Source organism: Choloepus didactylus, chromosome 3 (genome assembly GCF_015220235.1).
Source record: "Choloepus didactylus isolate mChoDid1 chromosome 3, mChoDid1.pri, whole genome shotgun sequence".
Classification (NCBI taxonomy): domain Eukaryota; kingdom Metazoa; phylum Chordata; class Mammalia; order Pilosa; family Megalonychidae; genus Choloepus; species Choloepus didactylus.
This window is the reverse complement of record NC_051309.1, coordinates 141473453-141494049: the sequence shown is the minus strand read 5'-3', so window position 1 is coordinate 141494049 and position 20597 is coordinate 141473453. Positions and strand designations below refer to the sequence as shown.

The following is a 20597-nucleotide window of genomic DNA, read 5'->3' as shown; positions in this document are numbered from 1 at the left end:
TTAGGATTATTCTCATGTGAAGTTTCCTGTAACACTTTTAAATTTTGATTACAACTTTCATTCTAGTAAGTGGAAAAGCTTGATGATTTTGTTTAATGAATGTAAATTCTTTGACCATAGAAATTAACTTTTTTTAAAAAATCAGAATTAGAGCCTACATGTTATATACGATGTTAAAATGTCTGCATTCTAAAGTGAGAATTCATTCAAGTTTTGAAACATCCTAAAATTGTTTCTTAAGATAGATCCAGTTGTATACTTTACTCTCTGAATGATCAATTTATGACAGAAGCATAAATTGGCAATGAATAGCATATGACATGGTTTTTAACATTTATTTCCTTAGGTATAATGTTTTTATTTAAATGTTGTTAACCACAATATTATATTTCTTATATTATTTTGTTATGCATTCTTCAACTAAGAGGTATAATCATTTAAATAGAGAATATTTCATAATTCAACAGGTTCTAAATTTTACCCAGATTCTTAGGTTCTATTTCTTCTGCTTAGTGCCTCAGTGCCCAGGCCTGAAAGAAGGATTCAAATAAAAGATTGATTTTAAAGCCCAAGATGGCAATGGTATTGCAGCATATCTGCTGGAAGCTATGGCTGACTTGGTTATGAAAGATTGTTTTTCACAGATAGCATAGCTATGATTCTAACCAGCCCTTCAGATATGCCTGCATTATGCATTGTGATTATGATTAATTAAAGCCTAAAGGTGGTAGGACAAGTAAGGACAAGTCTTCCTTTGCTTATTAGCGTACACTTCAGTGAAATTATAGCTCCCCTAATTTTCTGGAAGTACGTGTTCTTCTCTTACATGTACAATTTTTGTTTCCAAAGAATCAAATCTTGGTTCCTAACTTTCATTTTTGTCATAACATATTGTTACTGCCTGAGATTCCTCTGCAGTCTTCCATCTCTTCTGCAGAACTGTTTATCTTGACTGACATTGCATGGGTCATGACAGTGAGAGGGGAGGTAATATGAAATAAGAGGGAAATAAATCTGCTTTGTAGCAGTAATGCCTATATCCTTGACAATATACAATGCATACCTTGTGGTTCTTCATGACAATAACTTTATTCTGGTTCTTGGAAAACATATTCAGGAGAATTTTCTTTTGGTTTGTTTCTGTTTGCTTTGTAGTGAAGGAAGGTATAGATGTATGAGGAAACCATTATCAAAGGATATGAGGGACCCAGGAACACTGGTCAGAGCTCTTAGTCACTGTAACTTTAGTCATTGCTGCTAGCAACAGAAATCCCTCATAAACTTAGATTTGCCTTTTTTTTGTTTAAATGTGTTTCCCAAATGCCTAAAACATTCCTTATCAGTAGATACTGAATGAATATTTGTTGAGTGAATGAAATAACTATGTCCTTCCTCTCTTTCCTTCCCACCTATCCATCTTCCAACATCATTTAAGCATCTATTGTACCAAATCCTTTGGAAGTCTTGGAATTGTGAGGGTCATGATCAGCTTGGGAAATACAAGTATTTCATACCTTTTAGTTTTATTTCTCAAAATGAAGTCCCAGTGAAATGCCTCCCCCTTACACTAGATGGTATAAAATTGCCAGAACTTGTGTTCAGCAGACATACTTTTTGAGACATTTTTCTAATCTTGGAAAAGCAAAGCTGCAGAAGTTTGATATTTATTTCTTGTATTTTAAGTTGGATCTTCAAACATGATTTCTACAGACACTATGTTATATGTGATGTTTAAAATTCTTTTGTCCTGTTACTATATAATGATCATTTAGGTTTATTTTGGATAAGAATAAGTTTTGTGAATTGGTGTAAGGATAACCATTTTGTAGACTATGATTTCTTAGAGAAATACATGTTACCTTTGGTAACTCTACATACGTTCTGTAGACATAAACTGAAAGTTGGAGTCTTCCAATGTGTTGAATAGCTTATATATTTAATATTTAATTCATTATAATTTCATAACTCATTAATCTTCAAAAATCTTTTCCCTTCTTTATAGTTGTATGTAACCTTCTAAAGATATTTTAACAGTTTCTTGAATGATTCCTTCAGAATTATTGTGAAATTTAGTTGTCTTTATATGATTACTTTGTGCTTTCAGTATGAGTAAAAAGTATTTCAAGTGGCAATTGCTCTCTGAGAGTGTAGTAGTAGCCACTGCATGAAAAGTATTCAAACCTAAGAAAATGATTTTATTCAAGAAGATAAATGGAAAATTTCCCTCTCTTGCGCTACTTTTTTTTTCTTCTTTTCTTCAGTCCCTACTTTTTTTTACACCTGGGCTAATTGAATCTTCTTTTTAATCTATGCTACACTAATACCTGTCTTAATAGAGACCACTGAGGGATTGGGTTAGTCTTTTGGTTCTCTTGGTACTTACTGGGGGATAGGGTTGGATATTAAAAAGAAGTTTATTTTCTCTGAAAGTCCTCATAAAAATATTTTACTCTTCTAGCTTGAGGAATTCTCTTTCTACTCAAATTTAAAAATTTAAGTTGAGATAAATAGTCTACTGGGGAAAAAGAAATGTATAGCCTGGAATAAACAGGAAAGAATAAATTAAAAAATATGAAATCATAGTGCCAAGGAGGTATGGATTGGCTCTGGAGGGGAAAGACAGTCACGGTGAATTTATTCATTTAATTCAACAAATTTTATTTCTTCATTCAAAAAATATATTTTGGTACATGCCTATACTACATAAGCCCTAGAGGCCAAGCTGTGAATAAGGTAGACAAAGAAGCCTCCTTCAGTAGAAGAGATATGAATGAATGAATCAATTAATTATAATTGCAGTAAGTCACATCAAGTATTAACGTGTATGTAGTTGTGTTGGCAGGGATGGGGTGGTTGCAGAGACCTATTTTGGGTAGAATGGTCATAGAAAGTCTCTCTAAGAAAGTAGCATTTAAGCTAGCTTGAAAATGAAGAAGAAGCCAAGGAATGTACAAAGAAGAGGCCTTTTTGGCGTGTCTTGTGCGATGTGTAGGAGCTGGCCCCAACTGTAATCAAATAATAACTATTTGAAAATTAGGTTGAATGGAACGTAGTAAGGATAAGTTAACATATGTGTCAATAGTTAAAATTTAACAGTCCACTTGTACTTTTTAATGACTTGAGTCAAATTAGCACTATCCAATAGAACTTCCTGTGATGATGGAATTGTATAATTCTGTACAATCCATTATGGTAGCCACTAGCCATATAGGGTTTTTGAAGACTTAAACTTAAGCTAGTGCAATTAAGGAACTGATTTTTTTATTTTTATACAGCCGCATGTGGCTTGTACCTGTCATATTGGACAGGGCAGTTCTAGACTCTCAATCTGAGGAATTGCTCAGGTAAAATCTTGAAGTGATTTTGCATCATCCTATGATGATATGTCAGGAAATCGATGATTTACCACTTAGTAAAGAGTTCACCTATAAAAGTGTAGCCATTTCTTTTGCTGTACATCAATTTTTATTGATGTATGTTGAAAATCAATATCCTTATAATACTGTATGATTTATTTATGAATGAAAAACTTAAGGGGTTTGCAGCAATCCTCTAAAATGTGCAAGGAGACCTTTACAAAATTCTATTTTCTTCCAAAGGATGTAGGAAAGGATGGCATTTGCATATTCCATAGCTGGTAGTGCTGATTAAAGTCAGGGGCACAAGATTAAACATTCAGAATTGTTTGACAAAATAAACAATTAGAATACTGAGAGAGTATAGTTTTGTTAGAGTAAGAAAAAGGTCCAGAGAATTTGTTTACCCAGCTGTGATCCAGTATTACTGATATCCTTACTGTGATACACAATCAACATCATCTCTGGAGATCATCTTGGGACCAAAGAGTAAGAGAAACTAATTGTTCAGTATCCATTATTCAAGAGTCAAGATATATAAAATTCTGTAAATCTTTCTTTTTCTTAGTGCAGTTTGCTTAATGTTTGAGTTTGCTAAAGCTGCTGAAATGTAATATACCAGAAATGGGTTGCCTTTTTTGGTGGGGGTTTATTAGTTTGCAAATTTACAGTTCTAAGGCCATGAAGATGTCCAAATTAAGTCATCAAGAGGTAGATACCTTCTCTGAGGAAAGGGTTCCTCTGTCACATGGGAAGGCACATGACAATGTCTGCTGACCATTCTTCTGGGTTCTGGTCTCACAGTTTCTGTGGGTCCTTCTTGCTTCTCCCTGGGAGCTTTATTTCTTAGCTTCTTTCTACTCTCTCCAAAAATGTGTCTTTGCCTTTTATAGAGGACTCCAGCAAAGGGATTAAGACTCACCTTGAATGGGTGGGGTCACAGCTCCATGGAAATAACCTAATCAAAAGGTTCCACCTACAATAGGTCTGCCCTTGCAAGACTGGATTAAAAGAATATAGGCTTTTCTGGGGTACATAACAGATCCAGACCAGCACACTTAAATTTATTTTAGAGAATGCAAAAAGGATATTTATAAATGCATTTATAGTTCAATTGTAGTCTTATTCTCCAAACCTGATTTTTTTCTACTAGGTCTTGAGTTATTAATTAATGGAGTCTCCTATTCTAAGAGTTCCACTCACAAGTGGGAAGGGATTGCTGAATCTCTATTTTTATTCTTCTTTCAAAGATTTATCTATGTTTTAATCTATGTTTTATTATCAAAATCTTAGAACTTCTATAATTACTTTGGATTATTGAGTCATTTATTTTTAGGCTTATATTTCCTTAGCAACTGTCATTATAAAATAGTCTTGGAATAATGTCTTCACAAAATTCAATTTCACAGAATTCAATGCACTGTACCAAGAAGATTTAGTGATATGAAGATGAGTAAGATAAAATTACCATCTCTTAGGAGCTTAAAGACTAATAAAAATATGAAATGAGACAAATATTAAATGACTAAACAAATGGCAGATTATATATGTATCTTAAGGACATTAAAACCAAATATGGGTATTAAGGTCAAAAAGGAGATCAGATGTAGTTGGAAGACTGGTTGAAGCTTCTCGAATGATTTACCATCTGATGGGCATTGAAGGGAAGATAGGATTTCAGAATAACTTAGTTCTTGGGCTGAAAGAGGGCATGGTGGGGAGCATTTCAGATGGATCCATTGCCATGATCAGAAACCAAAGGAGGTGAGAAAGTGAGAGTTGTATTTAGGGAATGAAAAGTACTTCAGTTTGTATAGCATGTTTGTCATATATGAAGGAAATAATGGAAGAGAACATTAGGAAGGGGTAAATTGTATCTGTATCACAGAGGACCTTGAATGGTTAAAGTTGAGGAGTTTGGATTTTAATTTAATAAGCATTGAAAGAACACTAAATATTTTTTAAAAGAATGACTTTCCAACTAATCTTGCAGAAATTCATTTGCCTATGTATCACTAATTTATTATGAATCTATTACAAATGAGACACTATATTAGACTATGGGAATATAATAGTGAATAGGACAGACATGGTGCTTTGCCCTTATAGAGCATTTAGTCTGTGATCTTTAAGGTAGATTAAAGTGGAGAGAAATGTGATAAGAGTAACAATTAGAACTCTTATCATTGATTTGTAGAAGTTTAATGAAGGCTTAAATTACTATTTAACAAAATGTCATCCACCACTAACTACCAGTCATCCCATTAGTTGAAAGTACTTGATTTTATAAAAATTCCTAAGAAATGTAAGAATTGTTTTTAAGGTTTGAACTATTTAGTTATCCCAGATAGCTTCTTAATGAACTTTTGAAAAATTAAAAAATTGAAATATCACTTGTCTCTTAATTAATCCTTTTAAAAATACTATAACTATTTTTTCAGTAGTAGGCTGGTAAATCGCTCCCTGGAATTAAATAGACTACTGGATGCCTTTATTCTTTTATGTATTCATATATTTATTGCTGCATGAAAGTTAAGCAGTTCCTTTTTTTAAAAAAAATGTGATCTTATTGAGATATAGTCATATACCATACAGACCATCTGAAGTATACAATTACTGGCTCACAGTATCATCACAAGTTGTGCATACATCCACATGACCAGTTTTAGAACATTTTCATTATTCCAGAAAAGAAAAAAAAAAGAAAAAAGAAAAACCCAAACCCTCCTGTACCGCTTATCCCCCTCTATTATTGACTCATAGTATTGGTGTGGTATATTTGTTACTGTTGGTTAAAGACTATTAAAATATTACTGTTAACTATAGCCCATAGTTTGCAATAGGTACATTTTTTCCCCATGTACCACTCTATTATTAACTCCTTGTATAGTGTGGTTCATTTGCTGTAGTTCATGAAAGAACTTATTTATATCTGTACAGTTAATTACGAACATTGTCCACCACAAGATTCACTGTATTATACATTCCTATGTTTAACCTCCACCTTTCCTTCTGATGGCATACATGACCCTAAATTTTGCCATTCCACCACATTCACACACCATTCAAGACTGTTAATTATTCTCACAATGACATCCTACTGTCACCTCTGTCCAGTTCCAAACGTTTAAGTTCAACCTCATTAAACATTCTGTACATATTAAGCAGCTGCTCCACATTCTTTAGCCTCATTCTATATCCTGGTAACCTATATTCTATATTTTGTATTTATGAGTTTACATATCATAATTAGTTCATATCAATGAGATCATACAATTTTTGTCCTTTTGTGTCTGTCTTATTTCCCTTAACATAATGTCCTCAAGGTTCAGGACTTCATTCCTTCTTACTGCTGAATAATATTCCATTGTATGTATATATCACATTTTGTTTATCCATTCGTCTGTTGATGGACACTTGGGTTATTTCCATCTTTTGGCAATTGTGAATAATGCTGCTATGAACATAGGTGTATAAATGTCTCTTTGGTCCCTGTTTTCAGATCTTTTGGGTATATCCCAAGTAGTGGGATTGCCTAGAGAAGGGCAACTCTATACTTAGCTTCCTGAGGAACTGCCAAACCATCTCCCACAGTGGCTGTGCCATTTTACATTCCCACCAACAGTGAATAAGTGTTCCAGTTTCTCCATATCCTCTTCAACACTTGTAGTTTCCTGTTTGTTTAATGGCAGCCATTTTAATAGGTGTAGACAATCTCTCACTGTGGTTTTGATTTGCTTTTCCCTGATAACTAGTGAAGCTGAGCATCTTTTCATGTGCTTTTTAGCCATCTGTAGTTCCTCTTTAGAAAAATGTCTAGTCATGTCTTTTGGCCATTTTTTTAATTGGATTGTTTGTCTTTTTTATTGTTGAGTTGTAGGATCATTTTTATGTGTTCTGGATCTCAAACCCTTATCAGATATGTTGTTTCCAAATATTTTCTCCCATTGAGTTGGTTGTCTTTGCCTTTATTCTTCAACTTACCAGGGTGCTCTCTGGAAGATTACTTTTTCATTTTAACTAATTCATAAAACATCTTCTGGAACCATGTGAACATGTCCTTTGAGGTTTTGCATTTTGAGAGTTAATCCTGGGAGGCGGGGCAAGATGGCAGACTGGTGAGCTGTATGTTTTAGTTACTCCTCCAGGAAAGTAGGTAAAAAGCCAGGAACTGCGTGGACTGGACACCACAGAGCAATCTGTCTTTGGGCATACTTCATACAACACTCATGAAAACGTGGAACTGCTGAGATCACCGAAATCTGTAAGTTTTTGCGGCCAGGGGACCCGCGCCCCTCCCTGCCAGGCTCAGTCCCGGGGGAGGAGGGGCTGTCAGCTCCAGGAAGGAGAAGGGAGAATTGCAGTGGCTGCTCTCATCGGAAACTCATTCTACTGATTCAAACTCCAACCATAGATAGACTGAGGCCAGACACCAGAGACTCTGAGAGCAGCCAGCCCAGCAGAGAGGAGACGGGCATAGAAGGAAAACAACACGAGAAGCTCCAAAGTAAAAGCAGAGGATTTTTGGAGTTCTGGTGAACACAGAAAGGGGAAGGGCGGAGATCAGGCCTTGAGGCACATATGCAAATCCCGAAGCAAGGCTGATCTCTCTGCCCAGGGCACCTTTCCTTAATGGCCCTGGTTGCTTTGTCTATTAGCATTTCAATAACCCATTAGATCTCTGAGGAGGGCCGTTTTTTTTTTTTGTTTTTTTTTTTTTTTAAATCCTTTTTGCTTTTTCTAAAACAATTACTCTAAGAAGCTCAATACAGAAAGCTTCAAAGAATTGAAATTTGGGCACGTCAAGTCAAGAGCAGAACTAAGAGAGCTCTGAGACAAAAGGCAATAATCCAGTGGCTGAGAAAATTCACTAAACACCACAACTTCCCAAGAAAAGGGGGGTGTCCGCTCACAGCCACCATCCTGGTGGACAGGAAACACTCCTGCCCATCGCCAGCCCCATAGCCCAGAGCTGCCCCACACAACCCAGTGTGACGGAAGTGCTTCAAATAACAGGCACACACCACAAAACTGGGCGTGGACATTAGCCTTCCCTGCAACCTCAGCTGAATGTCCCAGAGCTGGGAAGGGGGAGCAGTGTGAATTAACAGAGCCCCATTCAGCCATCATTTGAGCAGACTGGGAGCCTCCCAACACAGCCCAGCAGCCCAGAACTGCCCTGGGGGGACGGCACTCACCTGTGACATAGCACAGTCATCCCTCAACAGAGGACCCGGGGTGCACAGCCTGGAAGAGGGGCCCACTTGCAAGTCTCAGGAGCCATACGCCAATACCAAAGACTTGTGGGTCAGTGGCAGAGACAAACTGTGGCAGGACTGAACTGAAGGATTAGACTATTGCAGCAGCTTTAAAACTCTAGGATCATCAGGGAGATTTGATTGTTAGGGCCACCCCCCCTCCCCGACTGCCCAGAAACACGCCCCACATACAGGGCAGGCAACACCAACTACACACGCAAGCTTGGGACACCAATTGGGCCCCACAAGACTCACTCCCCCACTCACCAAAAAGGCTAAGCAGGGGAGATCTGGCTTGTGGAGAACAGGTGGCTCGTGGACGCCACCTGCTGGTTAGTTAGAGAAAGTGTACTCCACGAAGCTGTAGATCTGATAAATTAGAGATAAGGACTTCAACTGGTCTACAAACCCTAAAAGAACCCTATCAAGGACAGCAAATGCCACGAGGCCAAAAACAACAGAAAATTATAAAGCATATGAAAAAACCAGACGATATGGATAACCCAAGCCCAAGCACCCAAATCAAAAGACCAGAAGAGACACACCTAGAGCAGCTACTCAAAGAACTAAAGATGAACAATGAGACCCTAGTACGGGATATGAAGGAAATCAAGAAGACCCTAGAAGAGCATAAAGAAGACATTGCAAGACTAAATAAAAAAATGGATGATCTTATGGAAATTAAAGAAACTGTTGACCAAATTAAAAAGATTCTGGACACTCATAGTACAAGACTAGAGGAAGTTGAACAACGAATCAGTGACCTGGAAGATGACAGAATGGAAAATGAAAGCATAAAAGAAAGAATGGGGAAAAAAATTGAAAAACTCGAAATGGACCTCAGGGATATGATAGATAATATGAAGCGTCCGAATATAAGACTCATTGGTGTCCCAGAAGGGGAAGAAAAGGGTAAAGGTCTAGGAAGAGTATTCAAAGAAATTGTTGGGGAAAACTTCCCAAATCTTCTAAACAACATAAATACACAAATCATAAATGCTCAGCGAACTCCAAATAGAATAAATCCAAAAAAACCCACTCCGAGACATATACTGATCACACTGTCAAACATAGAAGAGAAGGAGCAAGTTCTGAAAGCAGCAAGAGAAAAGCAATTCACCACATACAAAGGAAACAGCATAAGACTAAGTAGTGACTACTCAGCAGCCACCATGGAGGCGAGAAGGCAATGGCACGATATATTTAAAATTCTGAGAGAGAGGAATTTCCAGCCAAGAATACTTTATCCAGCAAAGCTCTCCTTCAAATTTGAGGGAGAGCTTAAATTTTTCACAGACAAAGAAATGCTGAGAGAATTTGCTAACAAGAGACCTGCCCTACTGGAGATACTAAAGGGAGCCCTACAGACAGAGAAACAAAGACAGGACAGAGAGACTTGGAGAAAGGTTCAGTACTAAAGAGATTCGGTATGGGTACAATAAAGGATATTAATAGAGAGAGGGAAAAATATGGCAAACATAATCCAAAGGATAAGATGGCCGATTCAAGAAATGCCTTCACGGTTTTAACGTTGAATGTAAATGGATTAAACTCCCCAATTAAAAGATATAGATTCGCAGAATGGATCAAAAAAATGAACCATCAATATGTTGCATACAAGAGACTCATCTTAGACACAGGGACACAAAGAAATTGAAAGTGAAAGGATGGAAAAAAATATTTCATGCAAGCTACAGCCAAAAGAAAGCAGGTGTAGCAATATTAATCTCAGATAAAATAGACTTCAAATGCAGGGATGTTTTGAGAGACAAAGAAGGCCACTACATACTAATAAAAGGGGCAATTCAGCAAGAAGAAATAACAATCGTAAATGTCTATGCACCCAATCAAGGTGCCACAAAATACATGAGAGAAACATTGGCAAAACTAAAGGAAGCAATTGATGTTTCCACAATAATTGTGGGAGACTTCAACACATCACTCTCTCCTATAGATAGATCAACCAGACAGAAGACCAATAAGGAAATTGAAAACCTAAACAATCTGATAAATGAATTAGATTTAACAGACATCTACAGGACATTACATCCCAAATCACCAGGATACACATACTTTTCTAGTGCTCACGGAACTTTCTCCAGAATAGATCATATGCTGGGACATAAAACAAGCCTCAATAAATTTAAAAAGATTGAAATCATTCAAAGCACATTCTCTGACCACAATGGAATACAATTAGAAGTCAATAACCATCAGAGACTTAGAAAATTCACAAATACCTGGAGGTTAAACAACACACTCCTAAACAATCAGTGGGTTAAAGAAGAAATAGCAAGAGAAATTGCTAAATATATAGAGACGAATGAAAATGAGAACACAACATACCAAAACCTATGGGATGCAGCAAAAGCAGTGCTAAGGGGTAAATTTATAGCACTAAACGCATATATTAAAAAGGAAGAAAGAGCCAAAATCAAAGAACTAATGGATCAACTGAAGAAGCTAGAAAATGAACAGCAAACCAATCCTAAACCAAGTACAAGAAAAGAAATAACAAGGATTAAAGCAGAAATAAATGACATAGAGAACAAAAAAACAATAGAAAGGATAAATATCACCAAAAGTTGGTTCTTTGAGAAGATCAACAAGATTGACAAGCCCCTAGCTAGACTGACAAAATCAAAAAGAGAGAAGACCCATATAAACAAAATAATGAATGAAAAAGGTGACATAACTGCAGATCCTGAAGAAATTAAAAAAATTATAAGAGGATATTATGAACAACTGTATGGCAACAAACTGGATAATGTAGAAGAAATGGACAATTTCCTGGAAACATATGAACAACCTAGACTGACCAGAGAAGAAATAGAAGACCTCAACCAACCCATCACAAGCAAAGAGATCCAATCAGTCATCAAAAATCTTCCCACAAATAAATGCCCAGGGCCAGATGGCTTCACAGGGGAATTCTACCAAACTTTCCAGAAAGAACTGACACCAATCTTACTCAAACTCTTTCAAAACATTGAAAAAAATGGAACACTACCTAACTCATTTTATGAAGCTAACATCAATCTAATACCAAAACCAGGCAAAGATGCTACAAAAAAGGAAAACTACCGGCCAATCTCCCTAATGAATATAGATGCAAAAATCCTCAACAAAATACTTGCAAATCGAATCCAAAGACACATTAAAAAAATCATACACCATGACCAAGTGGGGTTCATTCCAGGCATGCAAGGATGGTTCAACATCAGAAAAACAATCAATGTATTACAACACATTAAAAACTCGAAAGGGAAAAATCAATTGATCATCTCAATAGATGCTGAAAAAGCATTTGACAAAATCCAACATCCCTTTTTGATAAAAACACTTCAAAAGGTAGGAATTGAAGGAAACTTCCTCAACATGATAAAGAGCATATATGAAAAACCCACAGCCAGCATAGTACTCAATGGTGAGAGACTGAAAGCCTTCCCTCTAAGATCAGGAACAAGACAAGGATGCCCGCTGTCACCACTGTTATTCAACATTGTGCTGGAAGTGCTAGCCAGGGCAATCCGGCAAGACAAAGAAATAAAAGGCATCCAAATTGGAAAAGAAGAAGTAAAACTGTCATTGTTTGCAGATGATATGATCTTATATCTAGAAAACCCTGAGAAATCAACGATACACCTACTAGAGCTAATAAACAAATTTAGCAAAGTAGCGGGATACAAGATTAATGCACATAAGTCAGTAATGTTTCTATATGCTAGAAATGAACAAACTGAAGAGACACTCAAGAAAAAGATACCATTTTCAATAGCAACTAAAAAAATCAAGTACCTAGGAATCAACTTAACCAAAGATGTAAAAGACCTATACAAAGAAAACTACATAACTCTACTAAAAGAAATAGAAGGGGACCTTAAAAGATGGAAAAATATTCCATGTTCATGGATAGGAAGGCTAAATGTCATTAAGATGTCAATTCTACCCAAACTCATCTACAGATTCAATGCAATCCCAATCAAAATTCCAACAACCTACTTTGCAGACTTGGAAAAGCTAGTTATCAAATTTATTTGGAAAGGGAAGATGCCTCGAATTGCTAAAGACACTCTAAAAAAGAAAAACGAAGTGGGAGGACTTACACTCCCTGACTTTGAAGCTTATTATAAAGCCACAGTTGCCAAGACAGCATGGTACTGGCACAAAGATAGACATATAGATCAATGGAATCGAATTGAGAATTCAGAGATAGACCCTCAGATCTATGGCCGACTGATCTTTGATAAGGCCCCCAAAGTCACCGAACTGAGCCATAATGGTCTTTTCAACAAATGGGGCTGGGAGAGTTGGATATCCATATCCAAAAGAATGAAAGAGGACCCCTACCTCACCCCCTACACAAAAATTAACTCAAAATGGACCAAAGATCTCAATATAAAAGAAAGTACCATAAAACTCCTAGAAGATAATGTAGGAAAACATCTTCAAGACCTTGTATTAGGAGGCCACTTCCTAGACTTTACACCCAAAGCACAAGCAACAAAAGAGAAAATAGATAAATGGGAACTCCTCAAGCTTAGAAGTTTCTGCACCTCAAAGGAATTTCTCAAAAAGGTAAAGAGGCAGCCAACTCAATGGGAAAAAATTTTTGGAAACCATGTATCTGACAAAAGACTGATATCTTGCATATACAAAGAAATCCTACAACTCAATGACAATAGTACAGACAGCCCAATTATAAAATGGGCAAAAGATATGAAAAGACAGTTCTCTGAAGAGGAAATACAAATGACCAAGAAACACATGAAAAAATGTTCAGCTTCACTAGCTATTAGAGAGATGCAAATTAAGACCACAATGAGATACCATCTAACACCGGTTAGAATGGCTGCCATTAAACAAACAGGAAACTACAAATGCTGGAGGGGATGTGGAGAAATTGGAACTCTTATTCATTGTTGGTGGGACTGTATAATGGTTCAGCCACTCTGGAAGTCAGTCTGGCAGTTCCTTAGAAAACTAGATATAGAGCTACCATTCGATCCAGCGATTGCACTCCTCGGTATATACCCGGAAGATCGGAAAGCAGTGACACGAACAGATATCTGCACGCCAATGTTCATAGCAGCATTATTCACAATTGCCAAGAGATGGAAACAACCCAAATGTCCTTCAACAGATGAGTGGATAAATAAAATGTGGTATATACACACGATGGAATACTACGCGGCAGTAAGAAGGAACGATCTGGTGAAACATATGACAACATGGATGAACCTTGAAGACATAATGCTGAGCGAAATAAGCCAGGCACAAAAAGAGAAATATTATATGCTACCACTAATGTGAACTTTGAAAAATGTAAAACAAATGGTTTATAATGTAGAATGTAGGGGAACTAGCAGTAGAGAGCAATTAAGGAAGGGGGAACAATAATCCAGGAAGAACAGATAAGCTATTTAACGTTCTGGGGATGCCCAGAAATGACTATGGTCTGTTAATTTCTGATGGTTGTAGTAGGAACAAGTTCACTGAAATGTTGCTATATTATGTAACTTTCTTGGGGTAAAGTAGGAACATGTTGGAAGTTAAGCAGTTATCTTAGGTTAGTTGTCTTTTTCTTACTCCCTTGCTATGGTCTCTTTGAAATGCTCTTTTATTGTATGTTTGTTTTCTTTTTAACTTTTTTTTTCATACAGGTGATTTGAAAAAAGAAGGGAAAGTTAAAAAAAAAAAAAAAAAAAAAAAAAAAATAAAAAACACAAACAAGGGGAAAAAAAAAAAAAAAAAAAAGATGTAGTGCCCCCTTGAGGAGCCTGTGGAGAATGCAGGGGTATTCGCCTACCCCACCTCCATGGTTGCTAACATGACCACAGACATAGGGGACTGGTGGTTTGATGGGTTGAGCCCTCTACCATAAGTTTTACCCTTGGGAAGACGGTTGCTGCAAAGGAGAGGCTAGGCCTCCCTGTATTTGTGCCTAAGAGTCTCCTCCTGAATGCCTCTTTGTTGCTCAGATGTGGCCCTCTCTCTCTGGCTAAGCCAACTTGAAAGGTGAAATCACTGCCCTCCCCCCTACGTGGGATCAGACACCCAGGGAAGTGAATCTCCCTGGCAACGTGGAATATGACTCCCAGGGAGGAATGTAGACCTGGCACCGTGGGACGGAGAACATCTTCTTGACCAAAAGGGGGATGTGAAAGGAAATGAAATAAGCTTCAGTGGCAGAGAGATTCCAAAAGGAGCCGAGAGGTCACTCTGGTGGGCACTCTTATGCACACTTTAGACAACCCTTTTTAGGTTCTAAAGAATTGGGGTAGCTGGTGGTGGATACCTGAAACTATCAAACTACAACCCAGAACCCATGAATCTCGAAGACAGTTGTATAAAAATGTAGCTTATGAGGGGTGACAATGGGATTGGGAAAGCCATAAGGACCAAACACCACTTTGTCTAGTTTATGGATGGATGTGTAGAAAAGTAGGGGAGGGAAACAGACAGACAAAGGTACCCAGTGTTCTTTTTTACTTCAATTGCTCTTTTTCACTCTAATTATTATTCTTGTTATTTTTGTGTGTGTGCTAATGAAGGTGTCAGGGATTGATTTAGGTGATGAATGTACAACTATGTAATGGTACTGTAAACAATCGAAAGTACAATTTGTTTTGTATGACTGCGTGGTATGTGAATATATCTCAATAAAATGATGATTTAAAAAAAAAAAAAAAAAAAAAAAAAGAGAGTTAATCCTTCCCATGTTGGGTGAACACTTATAATTTATACTTTGGTAAGCCAATAGATTTTTTCCCCATATTGAGAAAAAAATAAATTTAAATAAAAGAACTGATATTTATTAAGAACTTTCTGCCTGTCAGGAATTATGCTAAATGCTTTACATAAATTATTAGTCATTTAAAAAAATTTATATATTACAGACATACAGAAAAGAATAGAAGATAATAAAACTAATACCAGTATGCCCACCATCCAACTGTATCAATTCTTAGCTTTCTGCCATAATTTCAGGTCTTTTTCTTTTTTTAAAGAAATAAAATGTTAAAGAAACAATCGAATCCTTCCGTGTACTTCTGTCCCTTCTCATTTTCTCTGTCCCTTCCCAGTTGTAGCCACTATTGTGAATTTGGTGTTTTTCAATACTGTATATGCTTTGATACTTTTATTATAAATGGTTATATCTGAAATCATTTTATTGTACCATTTGACATGTTTTAAAACTATGCCAGAGATTGAAGGGAAAAAAGGCACAAACCACCTATATGGTATAGGTGAATATGAATGGTATCATATTGTGTATGTCCTTCTGCAACACTTGCTTTTTTTGCTCAATATTATTTTTTAAGGTTTTGATACATATGTGACCAGTTCGTGCATTATGACCATTGCCTACTAAATGCCATTGTATTACTGTATCACAATTTTTTTATCCATTCTCTTATTAAAGGACATTTAAATTTTTCTTTATTTTTGCCATAATGCTTGAACATATTCTTGAGCGTGCCTTTAAATATACCTCTGAGAGTTTCTTTGGGATGTATACCTAGAGTTGCAGTTCCTTTTCTGCAGGCTTACTAAAAATTGCCAAAGGGCTCTCCAAAGTTATGCTGATTTAAATTCTGATTCATAGTATATTGGAGTACTCATTGTGAAATATGTTACACATTTTATTTTTGTCAATTTGATTGGTGTGAAATGATATCTCATTGTTATATTGTCTTTCCTTAATTAATAATGAGGTCAAGCTTGTTTTCCTTTTTTATTGCTATCAGATTTCCCCTTCTGTATTTTGCCTAATAACACCCTTTGTTCATTGATACATACGAAGGTCTCAGTTTGTGGGCTTTCATTTGTCTTGTGTATGTGTTTTGTAATAGAGAAGTTTTAACTTTTAATAAAGTTAAGTGTATCAAAGTGTTTCTATTGTGTGCATTATGCTGTTGAGTCTTAAGAATTCCTTTACTAGCATAAAGATATTCTGTTTTACTTTTTATATTTAAGTCTTTAATCAACTTGGAATTTATTATTGCATATTGTCAAGGAAAGGGGTCTGGTTTTGCCCTCCCCCCCCCCCCAGTGTGAATAACCAGTGGTTTCAGCATTTATTGGGTAGACTTTTCCCGACAGACTTATCATACATCAAGTTATTGGATCACAGCCAGGCTGATTTGTTTACATAAGGTCTAGGGATGCTTTTGTGCTATAACAGCAGGGTTGAATAATTGTAACAGAGACCATGTTACCAGCAAAGCCTAACATATTTACTGTCTGGCCTTTAACAGAAAATGTTTGCTAACTCCTGTTCTAATTCACCTGTCTTGTGAACAGTAATTCCATTAAGTGTCAATGAACCAAATACTCCAAGTATTTAAAACCTATGCATACAAATCCAGCTACATGAACATCAGAAAGATGTAAAGTGAAGAGAATAGAAAAAGTTACATTATGCAAATGTTAACTAAAATAAACAGTAACACTAATTAATATTCTTTCATTAATTGTAACAAAGGCACTATACCAAAGCTAAATGTCAGTAATAGGGGGATATAAGGGAGGGGTATGGGATTCTGTTTTTCTTTCTTTGGGGAAGAAATGGGAATGCTCTCATATAACTTGTGGTGAATGTGTAACTATGTGATTATACCAGTAACTATTGATTGTGTGGTGTGAATAAAACTGTTTTAAAAAAATGTTAACTAAAAGAAAGTAGATAAATAGCTCTTGTAATATCAAAGATAAAGAGGGACATTTTGTAATGGTGAAGGTGTTAGTTCACCAGTAAGTTATAAAAATTTTAAGCTTATATGCACCCAAATTACAGAGCTTCAAAATATGTAAAAGAAAAACTGGCAAAACTGAAAGGAAAAAGAGGCAAATATATAATTTCAAGGGAGAATAGCTGCAAAAACAAGCAAACAGAAAACTAGTAACAATATAGAAGATCTAAGCAATACAGTTTACAAACTTAACCTAAACGACATATATAGAACACTGTACTCATAAAAAAATAGACTACACATTATTTTCCAGTGCAAATGGAACAGTTATCAGAATTAACCATAGCTGAATCATAAAGCCAGCCTCAACAAAATTCAAAGAATTCAAATCCTCAGAGATTGTTTTTTGACCATAGTGAAATTAAGGTATAAATCAACAACAAAATGATAACTAGAAAATCTTCTATTACTTAAAAAATTAAGCCATATATTTCTAATGGCCAACTGATCAAAGAAAAATTATAAATGAAATTAGAAAATATTTTGAACTTAAGATAAAATTTTGACATATCAACTTGTACTATGGACTTCCACTTTCAGTCAGATGGAATACATGTACTTTTCCCTATTCCTCCACTAACTGCAACTAAAAACCCTGAACATTATATATAAAACAAAAATAAATCTCTGAAAGGCAGAGAGAAGAAGGCAGGCAAGCCAGGGACCTAGGGATACAAGAAAAAAACATGGTGATGTATTCCCTGGGTTTTCTTTTTGCCCATATATCCCAGACTTGGAACTGAAGATACCAGCAACCTGGAAGTGCCAATAGGTGCAGAGAAAGCAAGTAATAACAAAAGAATACTCCCTCTAGCCACAGGACCCAGAAGGGGGCAACATAACAAGACAGAACACTTTTAGATAATAACTGCTGTACTCCATCCAAATACCACAGGAAAAACGGTGAGCTCGCCCCCATTGCCACGAGCACAGGCCAAGTGGGGAGTCTAGACTTCTAGCCTCTCCAGACTGTAATGAGACACCCCAAACTCCTCACCAGTAGAGATCCAGAAATGTTGTCAGAACCAGATGGTAATGAAGTCCGCTCCACATGCAGTGTCACTGACTACAACCTGGATAGCCTGGACTTCTATCCACATGTGGCAGTAATGAATCCCTTCTCCCCATTTCCTGCTGGCATGGTGTCAGTGAAGGCCTAGTGGAGAGTCATGACTTTCACCATGACCTAGTAATGAGGTCACTTCTACCGTGGTATAAATAGAAAGTACGTGGAGAATCTAGAACCTCCATCCCTCCCCACAAACAAACAAACAATGACAACAAAAACAAGGAATCATTCCCCTTGGTTGTCAAAGGAGGCCAAGTGAGGAAACTGGACTTTTATCTCCAACAGGCAATAATGTGGTATGTCCCTTCTTCCCCTGCATCAGTGGTGTCAAAAGAAGCAAGCTAAACTAGGTTTAATAAGATGCAGAGTCCGATAACATACTGCAAAAAGTGTCAAGATTTCAACCAAAAATCAGCCATCATACCGAGAACCAGGAAGATGTCAAACTGAATGAGAAACACAATCAATCAATATATTACACGCTGTGCCAGTTTGAAGCTATTATGGACCCCAGAAAAGCGATGATATCTTAATCCTATCTTGTGGAATGGGAACTTTTGATTGAATGTTTCTATGGAGAAGTGACCCACACAACTGTAGGTGAGACCTTTTGATTAAATTATTTCCATGGAGGTGTGAACCTGCCCATTCAGAGTGAGTCTTGATTAGTTTACTGGAGTCTTTTAAGAGAGCTCATGGAGAGAAGAAGCTCAGAGAAGCTGAGAGAGACGTTTTGGAGAGAAGCTATGTAATCCAGAGTTTTCCTCCAGGAGAAGCCAAGAGCTGACACAGACCCAGGTGCTTGGAGACACTTAGAAATGCAGATAGAAAGACATTTGGAGATGCTAAGCTAAGAGATGAAGCCCAGAGTTTGCCCTGGAGAAGTAAGAGAGGACCCCAGATGCTTAGAGAGGACCCCAGATGCTTGGAGAGAAACATGTCCTGGGAGAACAAGCAAGGATGCCCAGGAGCTGAGAGAGAAGCTAAGAGAATCAGAAGCCCAGAGACATTTTGGAGAAAGCCGTTTGAAACCAGAATCTGGGAGCAAAGGATCAGCAGATGCCAGCCACATGCCTTCCCAGCTGACAGAGGTGTTCCGGAAGCCATCAGCCTTTCCTCAGTGAAGGTATCCTCTTTTTGATGCTTAGTTTGGACAATTTCATGGGCTAGAACTATAAATTTGAAACCTAATAAATCCCTTTTATAAAAGCAAATGCATTTCTGATATTTTGCATAATGGCAGTTTTAGCAAACTACAACACATTTGAACAATAAGATGACAGAGCTTGATATAATTATCTGACAGTAATTTTAAAGCAGCCATCATAAAAATGCTTCCATGAGCAATTATGAACACACTTGAAACAAATGAAAAAAAATTGGAAGTCTCAGCAAAGAAATAGAAAGTCTCGATAGAGAAATAGAAGATATTTAGAAGAACTAAATGGATATTTTAGAACTAAAAAATAAAATAACAAATTAAAAACTCAGTGGATGGACTCAGCAACAGAATGGAGGTTAAACAACAGAGAAAAAATAGAATGAAAAAAAATGAAAGAGCCTCAACACCTGTTAGCACTGTAACAAAAAAATCTTATCTTTTGTGTCATTGGAGTCTTGGAAGGAGAGATGAGACAGGACGGTACTGAAAGAGAACGTAAAGAAATAATGGCCGAAAACTGCTCACGTTTAGAAAAGACATAAACCTATTATTCAGTAACTTAAGCACACTACAAATAGTATAAACCCAAAAAAATTCACTGCAAATTACCTCCTAATCAAAATTCTAGAAAATAAAGATGAAAAAAGCATTTTTAAAACAGTGACAAACAATTATCTGTGAAAGATAAACACTTTGAATGACTGAGAATTTCTCATTAGAAACCATGAAGGCCAGAAATGATGAAGGCCAGAAGGAAGCAACACAAGTGCCAAAAGAAAAGAGCATCAAGCCAGAATCGTGTATACAGTAGAGAAATCCTTCAGAAATGAGGGTGAAATCAGGAATTGTCAGATTACCTAGATAAATCACTAAAAAAATCATACAAAGATAAATACTCAAAAACACTATAGAGAAATCAAAATGGAATTCTAAAAACTCCCAGAGTAAACCACAAAAAGGCATGAAAAAGAGAACCAAAAAAAAAAGAAAACCTAC

At 36.6% G+C, this 20597-nt stretch overlaps 1 protein-coding gene across 1 annotated transcript in view; it reads left to right on the top strand.

The window, feature by feature from the left end:
• Positions 1 to 20597, top strand: part of SCLT1 (sodium channel and clathrin linker 1) — a 278459-nt gene that overhangs the window by 17513 nt on the left and 240349 nt on the right. The gene's annotated exons all lie outside the window — the stretch shown is intronic.